This window comes from Tursiops truncatus, chromosome 4 (assembly GCF_011762595.2).
Source record: "Tursiops truncatus isolate mTurTru1 chromosome 4, mTurTru1.mat.Y, whole genome shotgun sequence".
In the NCBI taxonomy this organism is placed as follows: domain Eukaryota; kingdom Metazoa; phylum Chordata; class Mammalia; order Artiodactyla; family Delphinidae; genus Tursiops; species Tursiops truncatus.
The window spans coordinates 92,668,020-92,686,515 of record NC_047037.1 but is presented as its reverse complement, the minus strand read 5'-3'; the positions used below and the strand labels follow the sequence as shown (position 1 = coordinate 92,686,515).

Genomic DNA, 18,496 nt, shown 5'->3' with positions numbered 1-18,496 from the left:
AATTAGCACCACTCTCAGGAGCTGGAGTGAGGATTTGGGTGAGTAAAGTATCCATTACCTTAAGGTTACCTCTATTTTGTTTCATTTTACATGAATTTTCAGCAGCATTTGATACGGTTAGTCATGATTTCCATAAAATGATATTAGTAATGCTATTTGTTTTCCGTGCTTCTTCTATAGACACTTTTTCTCTTTACATATGGCTTCTTCTTTTCTCCTCTATAAACTTTCTTCTTAGATTATCTTATCCATTTCAAGACTTAAACATCATCTATATATTTGGATTCCATAATTCATGTCTTTAGTCCATATCTTTCCTCTGAGCTCCAGGGTCATATATACATCAGCTTGTTGGACAAATCCACTTTGAAGACTAAAAGTAACTTGAAATTAAATTTCAAAAGTAAAAAGAACAAATTTTTATTTGTTTCATTTTATTTCATTTTCATTGTTTGTGTTGTCAGTATTTGCCTGGAACACAGCAGACTTTCATTATATATTTTAGAATTATTTCTTAAATATTACTTTAATAAATGCTAATTGCTTTTCAAAAATAAATCATAGAAAGTTTGTGCCCTCATGGAAACTTCTACATTGAGCACACTATATATCCTGAAGACAGGCACATTTGATTTTTCAAATAAATCATGTTTAGAAGTATGAGCAGGACCCTTCCAGGTAAAGTTTCTACAGTCTTGTTTTGAGTACAGTCCTAGAGTATAGCCATCAAAGTTTAATTAAATCAACATTTCAGTTATGGCTCACTTATAATTCTAACAATTGAAACCTTGCTATTCTTATTTGACAACAAAACTCCTCATAGAAAGACTGTAAGAAAATTTATAATATTTAGGATTTTCAGAAAATAATTTTACTCATGCTGTTGCAATGTAAGCAAGTGAATTTATTTATATGGTATATTATTCCTAATAATATTCTGAAATTTAACTATTTCACAATTGAAATTCATAATATTTTGAAATTAAATTTGTCATCCAGTTATTAGTGTTGTGTCATATTTTTATACCTCATTATTGATAGAGGCCATATATTTTCCTGAATGTCTTTGATTGGTGTATCTTCCTTTTCAGCCATTTTCTCCATTCTGATAGTCAAGGATAGACATATATAACTATGTTTAAGTGCCACAGCCCCCAAATATCCATGTATTATTTTGTACATTGACTTCATTCAACATTGACTTCATTCCACTCATTCTTTTAATGTGGATGAGAATATCTTCTTCCAGGATCATTTAAAAGATTTCTTAAGAGGTCCCACTCATGCTTTTCTCTACAGGCCTGGATTAACCATTTCCTACTTGTCATTCATTGATTTGGGTCATTTGAACATTTTCTTATTACTGTGATTTAGTTCTTTACACAACCAGTTCTTATGGAGTACCTAATATATTCCAATCATTGTTCTAGGCACTGAGGTTACTTCAGCTAAAGAGAACACATAAAAACCCCACCTTTAAGAAGTAAATATTTTAGTTAGGAGAGATAGACACTAAACCATAATAAATGAGACAATAACTGCTGTTTAAAAAAATAAAGAAAATAGCAGGTAAGAGGAATTGGGAGTGTCATGGTAGTGGAGGAGGAGAATGTTACTGTTTTAAACAGTTTATATTTAACTATTTTTCATGATGGCAAGCCTCCTGGAAAAGGTATCATTGAACAGACTTGAAATATGTGAGTGAAGGAGCTATATGGATATAAGGAGGAAGAGCATTCCAATTAGAGGGAACAGGTAGTGGAAAGGTTTTAAGCATCCCTGGCATTTCTAGAAATAACGTCAGAGACCAATGTGGAAAGGATAGGAGTGAAGGAGAAGAGGTCAGGAAATAAATGGTAAGCATGGGACTAGAAGTGGGAGCAGGGCAGATTCCTTAATGACCTGAAGCTATAGTAAGAACTTTCATTTTTATTCTATGTCAAAAGGGAGACCACTAGAGGATTTTGGATAAAGTTATGAAGTGATCTGATTTTTTTAAAGCCCACTTTGGCTGCAGGATAAGAAACTATTTTAAAAACCTGGGTAGAAGAAGATGGTAGCTTTGACCAGGAGGAAAGTAGTGAAAAGAAGTTAGCTTCTGCACAGATTTAGAAGCGAGAGCCTAAAGGATTTCCTTTAAGAAATGGTAACAGTCAGTGACTAAAAGATATTTTATCTCTTTTATACTAAAATAAATTTCAGGTCATGTTATTCCATACTTACAAGAGACCTACCGCAAGGAACATTTAGTACTTAACAGAATGACTAAAGATAAAATATAGATAATAACCATTATGTCACAAAATGACAGAAACTTGTATGGTTCTGTTGCCAAAGATAATATTTTCATAGGATAAATAAATAAATGTATATATTTGTTTATCACCTATTTTGCAAGAGTAGACTAAAATTTTTTATTTGGGTTAAATTTTGTAAGTGATTTGGGCATCCATGGACAAACAACAACACGCATATTTTATAGATATACATGAATCTATAAATAAAGAGATTGAAGAAATATATAGCACCCAGGTTTGTTGCAGCAGAAGGGAAAAGAAAGGTACATTACATTTTTGAGGTATGCAGTAGTAATAACTCATTAGCTCCCTGTGGCAATTATGGTTGCCTTCATTCAATATTTTCAAAAAATAATATTTGTTGGAGATAAATTGTTTGACTGCTAATCGCTCCTATCCTTCAAGTAAGTAATGTTTTCCCTCCAGTTAAATCATCTCATTAGATATTCCTATCATCAAAGAGGAGACATGACTGTGGTAATTTTCCAAGTTGGGAAAACCAATAACCAAAATAGTCTTTAAAAAGATATAATTTGGGGGCTTCCCTGGTGGCGCAGTGGTTGAGAGTCCACCTGCCGATGCAGGGGACACGGGTTCGTGACCCGGTCCGGGAAGATCCCACATGCCGCGGAGCAGCTGGGCCCATGAGCCATGGCTGCTGAGCCTGTGCATCCGGAGCCTGTGCTCCACAATGGGAGAGGCCACAACAGTGAGAGGCCTGTGTAACGCAAAAAAATATATATATATATGTATATATATATATATTTTTTTAGTGTATAATAAGCACTAGAAATAAGTTTTGTGTCTTACTACCAAGCCCAACATATTTATCAGACAAATTCATCCATAATTTTAACAGACTGGTTCTGCTAACCAAGTTTAAAGTTCCTATCAGTTTGGTTATTGAAAATACAGAATACACCTATTTGTTATAAAAATCATTCAAGCACAGTCTGATAAACAATCTGATTTCTCTAAGAATTATATTCTCCCTATCAACTCACATTCTATTATTTAATTATAGTTTCCCATGCAAAAATAATAATAGCTACTATTTATTTAATGGGTGCTATACAAGAGGCACTATGTTGTGCCGTGTATTTAGATGAAACTGCTTGTAATTTGAAATTTTAAAAATGCAATTTCCAAATACACCTCCCAAAATGAAATACATAGGTATAAGCCTAATAAAATATATATTGGAACTGCATGTGGAAAACTGCAAAGCACATAAAAAATCAAAGAAGTTCTATCTACATCTATATCTGTATCTATATCTATATGTTATCAAACATATTCTAAAGTTTATATGAAAAGTGAAAGGACCTAAAATACCCAACCAAATACTGGGGGAGGAGGAGAAGGAGGAGGAAGAGGAAGAAGAGGAAGAAGGGAAAGGGTGTGGGAGAAGATGATAGTTGGATGACTCACACTACATGATATCACAGCTTATTCAATGGCTATAGTTATCAAGAGAGCACGCTATTAGAGAAAATATAAATAGATCAGAATAGAAAGCCTACAAATAGAACCACACAAATATAGTCAACTGATCTACAAAAGAGCAATGATCAAATAATGGAGAAGGATAGCCATTTCAACAAATGGTTTTGGAACAATTGCAAATGTTCCATGCAAAGGAAAAGGTACCCAGACTTAGGTAATACACTTTTGATAATTATTAGCTAAAAATGGAACATAGACAGTATAAGATGCAAAACTATAAAGCATCTGAGAAAATCTTCATGTCTTTGGTGTTGGTGATGGCTGTTGAAATGCATAATCCATCAAAGAAAAACAAAAAGGTAATTTGGACTTACTTCATAAGAGATTAACAGACACATCCCTAAAGACGTACATATGGCAATGCTCAGAGGAAAATTTAAAGCTGTATACATCTACATTAAAAAAGAAGAAAAATCTCAAATGAGTAACTTTATACCTTTAGGAACTAGAAAAGAAAGGCAAACTAAACCCAAAGCTACCAGAGTAAAAGGAATACTAAAGATGTAAGTGGAAATAAATAAAATGGGAAATAGAAAAACAATAAAGAAAACCTAAAGACCAAAAGTGTGTTCTTTGAAAAGATCAAAAAAATTGGCAAACCAATTTTGTTAGGTATATTGACCAAAAAACAAAGGCAAAAGGACATATAATACTAAAATCAGAAATGAAATTAGAAATATTACTACCGACCTTGGAGAAGTAAAAAGAATTATGAGAGAATTATGAACACTTTTATACCAACAAATTAGATAAACAAAACAGACTAAAGGAAAAACAGAAAATCTGTATAGAATTATACAAAATAGATTGAATCAGTAATAAAAAAAAATCTCAACAAACAAATGCCAAAACAGGAAGATTTCATTGATGAATTCTGCCAAACATTTAAAGAAGGACTAAATCCAATCCATCTGAAACTCTTCCAAAAAATGGAAGAGAAAGGAAGCCTTCCTAAATCATTCTATGAGGCTGGTATTGCAAGAATTTCAAGGTTGAATATCAGTTTTCAACACTTCTATTCAAAATGGTACTAGAGAATCTGGCCAGAGCATAAGAAAAAGAAATTAACAGCATCCAAATACAATAGGAAGAAGTAAAACCATCTCTGTTTGTAGATAACATGATTTTATATAGAGAGAATGTTAAATAATTAACACAAGAATCTGTTAGCCCTAATTAATAAATTCAGCAGCGTTGTAAGATATAAGATCAACACTCAAAAATCAGTTGTATTTCTATAAACTTGCAATGAACAATCCAAAAAGGAAATTAAGAAAATAATTCCATCTAAAATAGCATCAAAAATAATAAAGTACCAGGAATTAATTTAACCAAAGTGATGCAAGATTCTACACTGAAAACTACAGAACATTGCCGAAAGAAATTAAAGAAGACATAAGCAAATGTAAAGGTATTCCATGTTCATGGGTTGCAAGACAATATTTGTAAGATGAAAGTAATCTACAGGTTACTAAAATGATCTAAAGATTCAATACAATTCCTATCAAAATCCTAACTGCTTTTTTTTTTCTTGCAGAAATGGAAAAACCAATCCTAAAATTTACATAAAATTGCGGTGAACCCAGAAGAGCCAACACAAACTTGAAAAGAAAAAAGTTGGATTACTCATACTTTCCAATTTTAAAACTTATTACAGAGTTACATGTTAAAATAGTATATTACTGACATAAGTTTAGACATATAGATAATTGAAATAGAATTGAGAATCCAGAGATAAACCTATACATCTATGGTCAATTGACTTTTCACAAGGGTGCCAAGACCAAGCATACAATGGTCCCTTCAAGAAATGGTACTATGGCAACAGGATATTTACATGAAAAACAATGACTGGAACCTTACCTTATGCCATATACAAAAATTAACTCAAAATTTACTGAAAGTGTAAAAACGAGCTAATACTACAAAACTCTTAGAAGACAACATAGGGGTATCTCCTCAGGACCTTGGTTTTGGAAGAAATTCTTAGATATGACACCAAGCACACAAGTAACAAAAGAAAAAACAGATAAATTGCACTTCATCAAAATGAAAAATTCTGTTCATCAAAGGAAACTATCAAGAAAGTGAAAAGAATCAGATAAAATATTTACAAATTATATATATGATAAGGGTCAGAGGACTGACTCCCATAACTCCTAAACTTAACAACAACAAGACAAACAATCCAGTGAAAAAATGTCAAAAAACTTGAATAGGCATTTCTCAAAAAAAAAAAAAAAAGATAACAGTCATGGCCAACAAGCATAGGAAAAGATGCACAATGTCTGGTCATTGTGGAAGTGCAAATCAAAAGCACTGTGAGGTGCACTTCATACACTCTATATTGGTTATACTAAGGAAAAAGAAAATAAGTGTTGGCAAAGATGTAGAAAATTTGGTAATCTCATTCATCGCGGGTGGGAACATACAATGGTCCAGCTGCTATGGAAAGCACTTGGCAGCTCTCCAACAAATTAAAGATAGAACTGTCATATGAACTCACCAGTTCCTTTCCTAGATATATAACCAAAAGGGTGGGAAATAGGTGTTCAAATAAAAACTTGTCCACTATATGCGTAGAACTACTATTTGAATAGCCTAAAGTTAGAAACAACCCAAATGCCTATCAGTGGACTAATAGACAAACAAAATGTGGTATATCCATACAGGGAAATATTATTCATTCATTCATAAAATGGAATGAAATACTACTACCTGCTACAACATGGACAAACCAAGAAAACCTTATGTGAAGCTAAAAAAGCCAGACATAAAGGCTATATATTATATGGTTACATTTATATGAAATATCTAAAATAATTAAATCTATAGAGACAGAAAATAATATTTGCCTGGTACTGTGAGGAGGACAAATATGGATTGACTGCTTATGGGTAGGAAGTTTCTGTTTGGGGTGGTGAAAACGTTCTGGAACTAGATAGTGGTGATAGTTACTCAGCATTGTGAATATAGTTAATGCCACTGAATTGTACACTTTAACATGATTAAAGTAGAAAATTTTATGTTGTGTGCATTTTACCAAAATTAAAACAAATCAAGTCTGTTCTCAGAATGAAGAATTTATAATGCTCCACAGTGGTCAGGAAGAGGAGAAAACTGACTTGAGAATAATTGCAATCTTATAAAAGAACATTAGATACCTACTATTCTATTATTTGCTAAAAGGGATGTGGGATATGGGGTTTGGTGAGAAATTTAGACTAGGTTTATATGTAACCAAGACTTCCACTCCTAATGTAAGCAAACTTTAAAGTGTCTTTCACCTTCTTTCTCATTGCACCTTTTCCCTGTCATTACTATGCACTGTATTGATACTAATACAGCTTCTGGATTGTTAAGGGCACTTACTGAATCCTGTGTTTGCTGAAATACCTCATTCAAGACATTTTTTTCCCTTCCTCATCAAAACTCCTTTGCCTTGTATTATATTCCCTCAGGGCTCTGCCCTTTGGAGATAATTTTATAAGTCAACTAATGGAAATATATTAGTGACTAAAAAATCCAATTGACAACTCAGTTCAATAAATACATATTGTGTAACTTCTCTGGTCAAGCAAAAGTTCAAGTTTGGTTTGGAACATAAATTACGTATAATACAGATACTGTAATAAAAAAATAACCAATAATCTAACAGGATGGGAAACACATATTATACCAAGCAGAATAAAAATATCACCCTAAATAATAATAATAATAAAGCATATTTAGTGAGTATTCACTTCGTTCCAGGAATGATACTTAACACTTCATCTCATTATGTTTTCAAAATTACCTAATTAATTATATCCTAATATTATTTCATTTCTACAGATGAGGAAACTTAAAAGTCAAGGAGTTTACATGATTTACCCCAAGTGATTTATTTAGTAAGTGGGAAAATGGAATTTGAACCCAGACATAACTAGTCTTAAAGCTTACTCTTCATTGACCCCATCATATTGTCTTGCTGTTCTTAGTTCATTAGGTGTGCATGTAGAAAATACAGATTTAGCATGTAATTTTCTCTTTTTTTTTGTATTTCAATCCAAATTATATTTTAAACCTCCATTCCACAATTAAGGAATACAGTTTCAGCAACTGAAGATGTTTTCTCTTGCTTTCCTAGGATTGTTTCTGAGTTCAAGTGTGTTTCAAAAAGTGTGTATGTGTGAAGCAGATTATCTCAGGCAATTAATCAGAGTCTTCATCTCTTCATTCTGCCATTGAATTTGATGTCATTATTCTATTCTAAATTTTAATCTATGGTCTATACAGGTCTCTGCTGTGTTGTCTCTTTATCCTTTCCACAAGTTTCTTTGGATCCAGCTCTCCTCTGTTAAATAGTCAGAATTCAATCTTTGGGCCATAGAAATCTCACATAGTTGTTTAACATCATTCTTTACTTAATATTTAAAAACTAGCATCTCACCAGATAATAAATATATATATTTTTATCCATTCAGGAACCTTGTACTTTTTATATCTCTTCACCGTTCCTGTTAAGGGACAGAAAAAGTAATTTTATATCCATTTTACAGATGAGAAAATGGTGGCTTTTCATATTATATAACTTTCTGAATGCTATGTGACTAAAATCTGGTAGAATGAGGAAAATAACCCAAATTCTTTTGTTTCTCAGTTTAGAATTTTGAAAGTAAAATAAAAGTGCTGTGGATGTTCATAAAAGGAAGAGATTATGTGTGGTCAGGATGATGAAGTGAGTAGAGAATGAGATTGTTAAAATAAGATCAGAAGAAGCTTCATGACAAAAGTACTATTTGAAGTAGATAGTAAAAGAAAAAAATTTAAAAAAATTATAACATCAAAAGATCAGGATGAGTAGGTAAGGGGAGGGGAAGAAGATGGTTGTTAAAAAAGAATAGAAAAGAACAGTAGAAACTTTCCCAGGTTTTTTGCATTTAACATGAATTTGTTTTAGACAACTTACTCTATGTGCAAGTATTCTAATGAAAGAATCATGAACTCTGCTCCCTGTCTCCAACTAGTTTACAGTCTATTTCATCAAGAATTAAAGTTTTGTTTATGCTCCATAATATGTATTTATTTTTAAAGGACCCTTCAATATTTAACTTAAAACAATGATTAGCAGCAATACTCTATCACATGTAGCAGTGAAAAGAATATTTAGATACAAGGAAGCTTTCTGAAATACCTAAATGGACGTCCTGCAGACTACTTATACAAGAAGAGACAATGTTATTCATGTTCCATGGTAGTAAGGCATCATTGATAAAGTAAGTTAAGGAAATGAAAAATTTTATAGAAAATTTAGTGGACCGTGTCTTTGGCATTCATTATATTAGAGGTACTTTACACAAGTTGATTAATTTAATCTGCATATCCTACTAGTTAGACATTGTGTTCCTTACTTAGCAGTGGGGAAAATATGGTCCAAGCTTAAGCATTTGTTAATAAATAAAGTTGGTTGGGAATTGAATGCAAGTTTTCAGGACTCCAAAGCCCTATGGCCCTCATTTATTACAGCAGATTTTCAAACAGGGGACAAAATTGAAAGAATGGAATTTTGAGCACACATATAAACAAAATTTTCAATGTTTATTAACATTTTACCCTATTTGTTCAATCTAGAGAGGTGTAATTTACATTAAAAATTCATCATTTTTGATTTAAGAGTTTAATGAGTTGACAAACATATACAGTAATATAAACATTATTATAGTCAAGATAGAGACTGTTTCCATCACCCTGAAAATTTGCCATTGGTCCCTTTGCTGTCCATCCCTTTGTCTCATCTTGTTCCCTGGCAAATTCTTATTTTCTTTCTCTCTAGTTTTACCATTGCTAGACTGTCATATAAAAGAATTCAGATCATATTTAGACTTTTGTATCTGGCTTATTTAACGTAACATATTTTTGAGTATCAAAACATTTGGTAGCATGCAACAGTAAGTAGTTCATTCCATTTTATTGCATAGTGTTCCATTGTATGGATACACTATTTTTTATCCATTTTCAAATTAATCAACATTTTGGAATTTTCCAGTATTTAGCTATTATGAATAAAGATATTATAAATATTTATGTACAGGTCTTTGTGTAGCCATATATTTCATTTCTCCTGAATAAATATCTAGGAGAAATGTCACAGGATTATATTATAATTATATATATAACTTTATAATAAGATTCCAAACTGTTTTCCAAAGTATCTGTACCATTTTGCACTCCCAGCAGCAAAGTATGAATTCCATTTGATCCACATCATCACCAAGACTTGAAACTCTGTCGTTTTAATGTTAGACATCCTAGTGGAGATTATATATATATATATATATTGCATTGTGGTTTTAATTTGCATTACTCTGGTGTATAAAGATGTTGAACATCTTTCCATGTGGTTCTGTGTCATTGGTATATCTTTGTTGGTACTTTGTATTCAAATATTTTTCTTCTACTATTCAGTAGTAAGAGCACTTTTTAAAAAATATTCTGGACATAGTTCTGTTGCCAAATGTATCTTTTTTTCAAATATTTTCCCCAATTTGTAGCTTGTGTTTACATTTTCTTGACAGTATCTCTTAAAGAACTGAAGATTCTAATTTTTTTTTTTTTTTTTTTTTGCGGTACGCGGGCCACCACTGTGCCACCAGGGAAGCCCCTGAAGATTCTAATTTTGATGAAAACTGTACACTATGATAAAGTCTGATTTCATTTTTGATGTTTGTTGACAGCTTTCATGCTCCACTCATACGTCTCTGCCTTCTCTTCCACATCTTGAAAAGCTGATAAAAAATTTCAGGTGCTTCCTCATTTGGTGCTGGCAGGAAGTTCAAACCAAGTAAACCTCAGGCTATACAGGAGAACCCTCTCCATAGTTCCACCTATATCAAGAAAATCCCAAAACCAGTTGCCCCTTCGTGCTCTCTCAATTGTGAGATACCTTGACCTCCCCAGAAAGCCTTATTATGTGTTAGTAAATCTTTTCATGCCCTCTTAGTGCATATGTGATGTCAACAGTCTTGACATCTGAATCAATTGTCTCTTGCTGCTTTAGCAATTTACTGCACACTTTGCGGCTTAAAAACAACACAAATTTATTATCTTATAGTTCTTTATGTTAGAAGTTTCACTGGACAAAAATTAATGTGTTAGGCTTCCCTGGTGGCGCAGTGGTTGAGAGTCCGCCTGCCGATACAGGAGACACGGGTTTGTGCCCCGGTCCGGGAGGATCCCTCATGCTGCAGAGCGGCTGGGCCCGTAAGACATGGCCGCTGAGCCTGTGCGTCCAGAGCCTGTGCCCCGCAACGGGAGAGGTCACAACAGTGAGAGGCCTGTGTACCGCAAAAAAAAAAAAAAAAAAAAAAAAAAATTAATGTGTTGGCATGCCTTCATTCCTTTATGGAGGATATAGAGGAAATTTAATTGCTTTGTCTTTTCCAACTTCTAGACACCACCTGTAATCCTTAGCTGATGGTTCCTTCCTCCATCTTCAAGCCAGTGGTACAGCATCTTTAAACCTCTCTCTGCTTCCCTATTCCACTTTTAAGAACTGTTATTATTACATTGGGTCCATCCAGATATTCTAGAAAAAAAACTCTCTATTTTAAGGTCAGCTAATTAACAATTTTAATTCCATTTACATCTAATTCGCCTTTACCATATAATAAAACATATTCACTAGATCCAGGGCTTAGGATGTGAACATCCTTGAGAGGCCATTATTCTTTATATTACATCTGAAACAAATTGCCACCACCATAGGGTGACCACAACAAAATGCAAAGTTACAAAGATTTTTTTTTACTGTTTTCCTACAGAAATTTCATAGGTTTAGCTTTTATATTTAGGTCTATTTTCCATTTTTAATTAATATTTTAAATATGGTTTAAGGTAATGATAGAAGTTCAACTATTATGAAGTATATTGAGTTATAATTCTCTTATTACAGTTACTTTGTCTGGCATTGGTATTAGGGTAATGCGAACTTCATAAAATGACTTGGAATGTGTCTTTCCCTCCTTTATTTTCTGTAACAAAGTGTAGAATTGGTATTTGTCTGTTTAATGGATGATAGGATTTACCAGTGAAGCCTGTTGGGCTGGGAGTTTTCTTTGTAGGAAGATGTTAATTATCCATTTAAACTCTGTAGAATTTGTAATAATGTTACCTTTTTCTTTTCAGATGTTGATAATTTGATACCTCTATTTCTTGAAAAAGACTGGTGAGAAATTTATCATTTGTATTCATTATTTTCAAAAATATATTTTGCTTTTATTCATTTTCTCTACTGTTGTCCTGTTTTCCATTTCATAACTTTTATTTTCACCTCAAATTTTTCTCTCCTTTTTCTGCCTCTATGTTTTCTTTGCTCATCTTTTTCTAGTTCCTTACGTTGAAAATTTAGATTACTGGTTTGAGACATTTCTATTTCCTAAAATAAATATTTAAACTACATATTTCTAAGTATTGACTTAGAGAAATCTACAACTTTTGATATGTTGTGCTTTTGTTTTTATTCAGTAAAAAAATATTTTATTTCCCCTATGATTTCATCCCAATGGAGAATACAATTTATTTTCAAGTGAGGTCTCTAATTTCCAAATGTTTTAGCATTTTCTATATGTCTTTCTATTATTGATTTCTGTCTTAATTCTACTATGATCAGAGTACATGAGTTTTAGTATTTTAATTCTTTGAAATTTACTAAGGTGTTAGCACCACACCTTTAGTGAATGTTATATTTGATTTGAAAAGAATGTGTTTTCTATTGTTGATTGGAGTGTTCTATAAGTATCAGTTAGGTCAGGTTGGCTAGCAGTGTTATTCCAGTTTTCTACATCTTAACTGATTTTTGTCTATTTGTTTTATCAATTACAAAGAAAGGAGTGCTGAAATCTCAAACTATAATTGTGGATTTGCCTATTTCTTTTTTAGTTCTATTAGGCTTTTTTTTTTTTACTTTAAAGCTCTGTTATTAAGTACATAAGATTGTTGTCTTATTGATTAGTTAACCCATTATCTTTCTGTAATGACTCTTTTTATCTCTAGTAAAAGTCCTTCTTCCAAAGTCTCCTTTGTATGACATTAATATAACATCCTAGTTTTCTCTTGATTAGTGTTAACATGGTATAACTTTTCCTACTCTTTTATGTCTTTCATTTCTTTACAGTTGAGGTGGGTTTCTTATGGACATCATACTGTTAGTTAGTGCTCCTTCTTTTTTTTAAATCAAGTCTTACAATATCTGCCTTTAACTGGAGAGTTTATACCATCAGGTATTCAATGTAATTGTTGATATAGTTGAGTTTTAAATCTATAATCTATTTATTTTCTTTTTCCCCCCATCTGTTTTTATTTATTTTTTCTCTTGTCTGAGACTCTTTTACATTGGTTTAATCTTTTTTTGTTTCTATTTTATAACCCTTATTGACTAGTTAGCTATATATTTTAATATTATTTTTTAAAGTTATTTAGGATTACAGCATATATCTGTAACTTCTCACTAAGTACCTTTAATTATTATTATACCTCTTCTCACATAATGTAAGAAGTCTGCAAGAATATCCTTTCATTTCCTTCCTCCCATACAATTGTACTATTTTTGTCACATATTTTATTCTATGTATATTTTAAACCTATGTGTATTTTAAATAGTAAAAATTATTTCTATTTTTTACCTAGTTATCATTTAAGGAGATTAAAAATAAAGAAAATTCAGTTTATAAGTTTCCAATTTTCACCATTTTCCATGCTCATTTTTTCTATAAATTCAAGTTTCCATCTACTATTTGATTATTTCTACCTGAGGAACTCCTCTTAATATTTGTTTTAGTATAAGAGTGATGACAATGAATTTTATCCCTCTTTTTAATATCTTTATTTTGCTTTCATTTGTGAAGGCCATAATAATTCTAAAATAACATTTTTTCCTTTGAGTACTTTAAGATGTCTCTCCATTGACATCTGACAGTTTTTGGCAAAACTTTCAATTTACTGTCTGCAATATTTATTTTTTTCCTTGAATTCATTCATGATTTTCTCTTTATGTTTGGTTTTCAGCAGCTGGAAAATTATGTGGCCATGTTTTTGTTTGTTTCATTATTTGAATTCTTACTACTTTTCCTACTTGGGGTTTTCTGAGCTTCTTTGATCTGTGCTTTTTAAAAGTTTTCATTAATGTTAGAAAATTCTTATACACTGTCTCTTTCAGTATTTATTACTCCTTCACTTTTCTCTTCAGGGTAACAATTCCAGGCATTTTAGACTGTTTTGACATTATCTTAATACTCTCTGATTTTATGTTCTGTTCTTTTCCCATATTTTGGTGTGTGTATTTATGTTTACATTATTCCTACTGACCTGTAGTCAAGATAACTGATTCTTTTCTCTGCTATGTAGAATATGAAAATAACCCTTAAAAATAGTCTCTTCACTAGATTTTTTTAAATGTATTAATCATAGTTATTTTAAAGCCCCTTCCTGATAGTTCTACTATCTGGGTCATCTCTAAATGTAACTATCTTGAGAGTTTTTTCTCTTGATAATGCCTAATTTTTTTCATGTGTGTTCCATAAGTTTTTATTAATTGTCAAACACTGTTTATAAAGAAAAAGTAGCGGCCAAAGCAAATAATAGTTGTGTCCAGAAATGAACCCCTCTTTCCTGTTAGGCAGTTAATGTGGTGAGCTGAATCAATATAGTCTGGGTGGTATTTGTTTTATCGTTGCTGTGGTTACCTTAAGTGTATGATAGGCCTCAATCCCTTCATTGGTGGTCTACCACTGTTTCCTCGTACTCAGTGGACTGCAGGGACCGAGAGTTTTCAAAAGTCCATGAACACCTGAAAAAAATAGGAAGAGGACTTTTTTCTAAGTTCTTCTAAGTTAACTTGTCAGCTTGGATTCAAACAGTGTCCAGAGTGTGAATGGGCTTCTCCAGAAACTCATGACTGAGTCTCATACATTGGCATTCCTGAATGCTTGTGACAATGAAAGGAGATCTAACAAATCTGCCACATCTAATATTTCTGTTGAGCTCCTGATAGAAGCTTGGTGAAGAGAAATTGTCTTTGAATTAGATATCTCTTTTTGTCTGGGTCTCCCAAGGATTTTACATTATTACAGTAGCCCACACTTGGCTTTTAAGAATTTATTAAAATTTCATTTTTTCCTCTCTTTTTATGGTTTCCACTTCTTCTTCCTGTTTTCTGTGAAAGTTGAGACATTTTGTGTGTCTCCATCTCCCCTCAGAGGGGTTTGGTACTCCCAGGAATTTAATTAATCCAGTTGTCTTACAACCTTAGCTCTCAAATAGGCTCAAATATGTCATTTTGTAGATTATTCAGGTTTTTTTTTTTTTTAGTGTATGACATTCACTTGTGGCTTTCTTCATTTTAAGCAGAAATGCAACCTGACATATTACTGTTTAAAGTTCCTTTCAGTGTTAACATTTGAGTCCACATATAGAAGAAAAGTCATTTAAATCAAAGTTTTGACAGTATTCTATGGCCTCACTGTATGACTAAAACCATGTTTTCTTCTCAAGTAATAATGACACAATTTTCTTAAAAATTAGAAGAGCTGAGCAAAGGGCTCATTGGTTTTTATCTATTATTCTCATTTAATCATTAACCCAACCCCTTGAGGAAGTTGTATCATGATCTCCATTTATATAAAAAATTGTGAAATACCTACAGATATACAGCTAGAATGTGGCAGAAAAGGGATCCAAGTTATCTGATTTCAGACCTCTATCCTTAATCACGAAGTAAGACGGAGTCCCTGTTTAATAATCCAGTCTTTTACTGTAGGAAAGTCACACATTTTTGCTTCTTTTTGTAAGTCATGACAGAGCCTAAAGTACAGATTTCTGAAATATGTAATCATTCTAGGTCTTTTAACCAAGTCTCTATAAAACTGTGAACCTAGTCTCAATTTTCAGTTATAAAAACAATGCTTATTCATGTTTTTGTATTCCTCTTTTTAATGGGACTCCTGCCACAAGTTTCAGGTTTGAGTCAGATGGCTGTAAATTGAAAAACAAATAAAAAAAGAAATAAAATACCCTTATTCTTCTGCTCCCACAAGTATCCAATAAAAACAATATCAGATTAGTTCTGATAATTAATAGACTATTTTGTCAGCTAGCATGTTAGCTTAAGAAAAATCTGACAAAAAATTTTGTGCAGCATTAGAGAGTGAGTGTCTTTTTTAGAAAGTAAGGGAAAAGAACTTCCAAACAAAGGTGGAATTTTAAAAATATGTTTCTAGAAATGAAATAATTTATGTCAGTTAAGTTCTAAGCAACTCATTGGTACTGGAGGTTGGCTGGAGATAGTGATAGTGGAAGAGGAATTTTACTAAACCATAAAAAAAAATGTCAAATAGTTGAACTCTCTTTTTGACCTGTTCTTCAGACTTGTCAGCTTACTTTTTTCATTACATTTAGGAATTTAACAGAGAAGAGGCAGAATCAACCTCCAAAAATGCCAGAGGAAAATGGATGTGTCTTCATTCCTTTTGCAAATATTCTCCCTTGTTATGAGGAAGGAAAGCCATTCTGACAGAAAAAGTGAAGACTGTGCTCACTGAATCTCTTTTCCTTATTCAATCCCATCTCTCTTCCTCCATCTGTCTTGTCATTTTTCATAGTCATTCCTTTACCTTTTCTCATTAAGCTTTTTACCTTTTTTTAGATCTTTCCCATTCTTGTTAACAGTCTCTTTTCTTCATTCCCTTCACAAAATATACCATATTTCATTTTTACACAGTATGTGCTTTCTTTTTTTCTTCACTGTGACACTAATTCTTTACTTCTAAATTGAGTAATAGGAAATTGAATCACTACCTATTTCCTTCTGGTATAAGTGAAATAGCCAAAAATCAATAACTGGAGACAGGTCAACCAAAGGCCTTGTAGGAGAACATTGCTCAGTGAAACAGCTGGTCTGTGTGTGCCTGTGTGTCTATCTGTGGTGTAGATTGATGATTGTGTGTCTATATGTATATGGTGTTTGTGTGTGCATGTGTCTGTTTGTGTTATGAGTGTGTGATGGTAAAAATATCTGATGCATAAATTCATGTTAAGCCTTGCAAAAAATAGTAACTGACTTAGTCTTGAGTATATTTTAAGTAAATTTATCTTAAATTTAAGCCACAGTAAAAAAATGTAAAAAAAAAAAAAAGACTTACAAAATTAATTCTCTATTAAAGGAAGTGGGAATAAATTACCTATTTTGTTTGCATATTATAGTTAATAATGTAATTTCACTAGTGAAACAAATTAATAACTCCATTTCTCCTGTTTATTCATTGTATATAGAAAAAGGGAATCTCCATTCACAAAAATAATTTGTTTAAGTTTCATTCTCTTCCATATTGAGGACTTTGTGAGATCAATGAAGCATCTACATATCCAATCCAATTAGCCATTAAAATAGTTATGACAAAAAAAAAAAACTCTGATGATAATAATGACCTTACTGGATTGACTATGGTGAAGTTCCAGTCATGGCATCTGAAAAGCAAATTATAATCAGGACTGAAATACATGCCTGGATATTAGATTCAATCAAGCATATGGACATGGGCATAGCTTCAGTGCATTCTCTTAAAAATAGGTTTTACATGTCACTTCTGTAGTCTATTGATTTGTAAGCAACAATTTTTAAAAAGTGTCATTGTCTAGGCAAATGCTGAAAAGGTAAAAATGCTCATTCCAATAAATATTGCAATAAAATTAATAAATGGCATTTTCTTTGGAAATTGAAAGTAGATATGAAACAACATGTGTCACTCAGTATAAAATCCCTGGTTGGCATTTTTAGTCTTCCAGCCTTATTTAAAACACCTTTTGTGCACCAGATGCTCTATCCAAAAGATAGTTTCACAAACTTGTCTGTCTTAGGAAAAGAAAGCATGAGAGAGGTAAGATGAACAGGTAGTAGTGTTCTCTAATATTTTTCTTAGCAGAAGTTATGAAGAACCTAATTTAGTTGAACCAAGTAAGTCCTTTGGAAGTTAAAGGAAGTCACAACCCTTATTTGATTCCACACAAATATTTCTGTGTGTAAAGAAAACCTACCATAAAATTATAAATAGTTCTTTCTGGTAGAGAAGTATTGAAGGAACTCTTTCAGAATAATACAAATAATATGAAGAATAACACATAACTCTGAAATATTTGGTACAGTGAGCTTTTTTTATCCTGTCACAATGACTTTTAGGGAAAACTCAATATTAGGATATATCTTTCTGTTCTAAGGTATATGTCAATCTAGTAAGTAATCAGAGAAACCAAGGTAATCATTTTGAATATTAATCATGCCCTGTTTTGTTTTACAACTTTTTTCTAGAGAACTTGGTATTAAATAAAATGCAAGAACACAATGTGGATATCAAGTTATACAGAAAGGTTTAAGAAAGTCATTTCTTATTCTTCAAAACCTAGATTAGACACATAATACATTTATAGATTACATTTTCTAAAATAGTAAAGTGGGAAAAATATATGGATTGTATCTGTAATTGCTGAGAAGTGATTTGAATGTGACAAATTCCATAATTTTAAAATCTCTACCTTGAAAGTATTCAGTAGGATTTTAATCTGTACTAGTTATGCAAATACAAATAAATGAGACAAAGAATCTTAGAATGTAATTTTATTATATTTCTATAAAATACTCTCTAAACCTCTATCTGTTGACTGAG

The 18,496-nt window shown here is 32.0% G+C and overlaps 1 long non-coding RNA gene across 1 annotated transcript in view; it reads left to right on the top strand.

The window, feature by feature from the left end:
* Positions 1-16,300, top strand: part of LOC141278485 (uncharacterized) — a 37,314-nt gene extending 21,014 nt beyond the window's left edge. Inside the window, exons 2-3 of the long non-coding RNA XR_012331243.1 lie at positions 11,970-12,009; positions 16,236-16,300. This is a non-coding gene — a long non-coding RNA (uncharacterized lncRNA). The remainder of the gene's footprint in view (positions 1-11,969; positions 12,010-16,235) is intronic.
* Positions 16,301-18,496: the final 2,196 nt, after the last annotated feature.